At 41.0% G+C, this 3,043-nt stretch overlaps 1 non-coding gene across 1 annotated transcript; it reads left to right on the forward strand.

Annotated features, from left to right (window-relative positions):
• Positions 1-861: 861 nt before the first annotated feature.
• Positions 862-933, forward strand: TRNAA-UGC (transfer RNA alanine (anticodon UGC)). The gene has a single exon. It is a non-coding gene; the product is annotated as a tRNA-Ala (tRNA).
• The last annotated feature ends 2,110 nt before the right edge of the window (positions 934-3,043 follow it).

Raw genomic sequence — 3,043 nt, forward strand, 5'->3', positions numbered from 1 at the left:
ACATTCCATGCAATATACTGGGAAAACATTCCTAGTACGCAGAGAATAAAACAATACTCCCACCCACTAACTAGCAGATAGAAATAAAATCCTGCATTCACCCCCTTCCTAGCCCAAAATCTATAAGTTCCCCTGTAAAAAAAGTTGAACAGCAGCTGCTGTAAATCAGTGGTGGGTGAGAAGCATTTCCATGTATGGTCCTGGGGGTGTGGCTGGCATGCACAGCCCTATGGGTCCCTTCTGATGCTATAATATTTCCTCTTCAGGCACAACTTCTGAACAGGGCTTTAATAATACCCTTTTCTGGAAAACTCTGGATACCGAGCATCCTGCTGGAGGAGGAAATGGCTATTTATAAGGAACATGAAATGCTGAGAAATGGACTAGGTCTCGTTCTCTGTTATATACAATCCCTCATATTTTATTCCTGGGTGGTACCCTACAGAAATCATAGCTAAAGAGCCAATTTATCTTCAAGCCTCTCACATTACTTCACTCAGAACGGATTATAAATCTCAAATAAAGCCCAGCTGGTTGTACAAATGATATATTTCTTTCATTACTGACCTTTTATTGCCTCTCTCTGGCATGGACACACAACTTTTTTATTATTAGTAGTATGAGAGAGAAGGTTTTCCACAGCATTGCATTAATGTGCACTGTGGACTTTTGCTTACTCTACAGAATAGGCAAGAGTGCTTTTGGATGGCATCCTGTCTTCCACAAAGAATTGCAGGTCCTGAAGCTGTCACACAGAACAGATAGCCAGTACTCTAGGCAGAGGAGTGCACAAGTTCATGCCCTATGTTCTAGTAAGACTGGCTCAAGTTTCAAGGTGCCATGAGCAAAGTGCCTTTGGGAGGGGCTGTAGCTCAGTGGTACAGCATCGGCTTTGCATGCAGAAGGTCCCAGGTTCGATCCCTGGCATCTCCAAGTAAGCGCTTGGGAAAAACCCCTGCTTGAAATGCTGGTGGGCCTCTGGCAGTCGGTGAAGATAATACTGAGCTAGATGGACCTATGGGCTGACGCAGTATTTTCTTGCTAAATCATTCTGGGAGTAGATAGCCCTAAGAGTGGCAACAGAAAAAGAATTCTTCCACTTATGCCCTGTTATTTTCTATAATGGAACTTAATGTGGTGTGCATGTTATTTCTAGGCGATTACCCATCTAGGCACCAACCAAGCCCAGAACTGATGAGAAGTGCCAGCAAATCCATGTGCCTTTGCAAGTTCCAGCAAACAGCTGATTGACAATATGTTTGCAAAGTACAGTTTGATTTTCAAACCGTGTGGACAAAGAGAAGCACTTCTGCTGACACTATGGTGACATCGGATGATTGACAGCTAGTTAGGGATGCGGGATCATGTTTGATTGAGCTCATGTTTAAAGGTGAACTTATTCAATTAGCACTTTCTAAAACAATGTATGAATTGAAATGTAGCCACCATTCTACAATTTGCGATGCTCCGAATTTTGTAAAGTGGTATCGCCAGCCAATTAACTTGTACAAAACTGCATATACTGGGGTTAAGCATGCATAAGAATGCATACGTTTATGAAAATAGCGTACAAAAATGCATTCCATTAGGGGAAATTGCTTTGCAAAAATGAGTACGTTAGGCAAAATTGCACAGGTATATAAGGAGAAATCTGCTGATGAATTTTCATGAGGACTCTTTTTTTTATTATTGCAAACCAATGTAGAAATATGGAGAACTGAATTTAGGAATGGGGTGGGGGTGGGGATGAGAAACTGAGAGAAGCTGAAATTGGCAGATTCACCCATCCCTACAGCTGGCCAGCACCACTCACCTGTCAAAATAGCCCATGGGGTTTGAAGGGATCAAATCATCCAACCCACCAGTTGGGAACTGATTCTTATCCCTGGATTTTTTTTTTAAAAAAGTTAAAACACATAAAGCCAAATGCAAACTCAAATGCAAGTTAAAATAGCAGCAGCAGCAGCAGCAGCACATAGCTGTTAAAGTGGCAGGACTCTCCCAGGGAAATCAACCACTATCTTCTACCAGAGAATAGATTAAATTCCCAAATGAGGGTGGGCGGAGAGAGAGAACTTCAAGGGTCATTGGATTTTGCTCAGTCTCATTATACCACCTGGAGAGTCCTCAGACTTTTTCCTGGTGGCTATGGGAGAAATATCGAGAGATGCCAACTTGATCCTCTCTCTGCTTCTATGTTTGTCCTGGAAAAAAATTCCTCAAAACAAACACGCGGAACCCACTATGTTGGAGAGTGACAAATCTCTCGCCTTCACCCGCAGGGACCAAATGCGACTTACAACTGCTGAGTGAATAATTAGTTGTAATTAGCACTAGAAATTGATGCCTTTGGAGATAGTCTGCCAACTTTTTAAGCACTTTAATACTAATGGCTTTCCCCCCCTAGGAATAAATCTTTACAGGCGGAAGCAAGCACAAATTGATTTTTAAAGAGCCTGTCCAATGTGGAATTTATCTTTCAAAAACGTTAGGTATTTTTTTTGAAAAAAACAATTACCTTCTTTACCTTTACAGCGTGGTAATGCATTTTCAATAGGCTCGTTTTTCTTCAAAATATATTTTTCTGTCAATGTGGGTCCATTTCTTTTGGAAAAATATGTCTACAGGTGGCACATACATCTGTAGAAGGTGTTGGGATAAAATATGACATGCAATAAAGTCTTTTTAGTTCCTAAGTCATTTGTTGCATGTGAGAAAATGTCCTATGTTGGTGATAATGGGATCTTAATGCCATTTTGAAGCTCTTGTACAAAGGCTGCATCTGTTTTCATACGATGCTAAAATTTATTGGCAAAACCCAGTCTGCAAACCTATTTAAGGTGAATGGAAGCCCAGTGTGTGAATGAAATATATGCATTACACACTTAAACACATGGACAGAATCCGAGTCCAATTGTAGGGGGGGAAACAGTTTGGTTCAACTTTGGCAGTCTCTTGCAGGGAACTTGACCATGATTTCTATCTTCCAAAGGCCCACTAAAATTGCAGTGGTTTTTAAAACTCTGACTTCATCGAAGTAATA

This window comes from Podarcis muralis, chromosome 7 (assembly GCF_964188315.1).
Source record: "Podarcis muralis chromosome 7, rPodMur119.hap1.1, whole genome shotgun sequence".
Taxonomy (NCBI): domain Eukaryota; kingdom Metazoa; phylum Chordata; class Lepidosauria; order Squamata; family Lacertidae; genus Podarcis; species Podarcis muralis.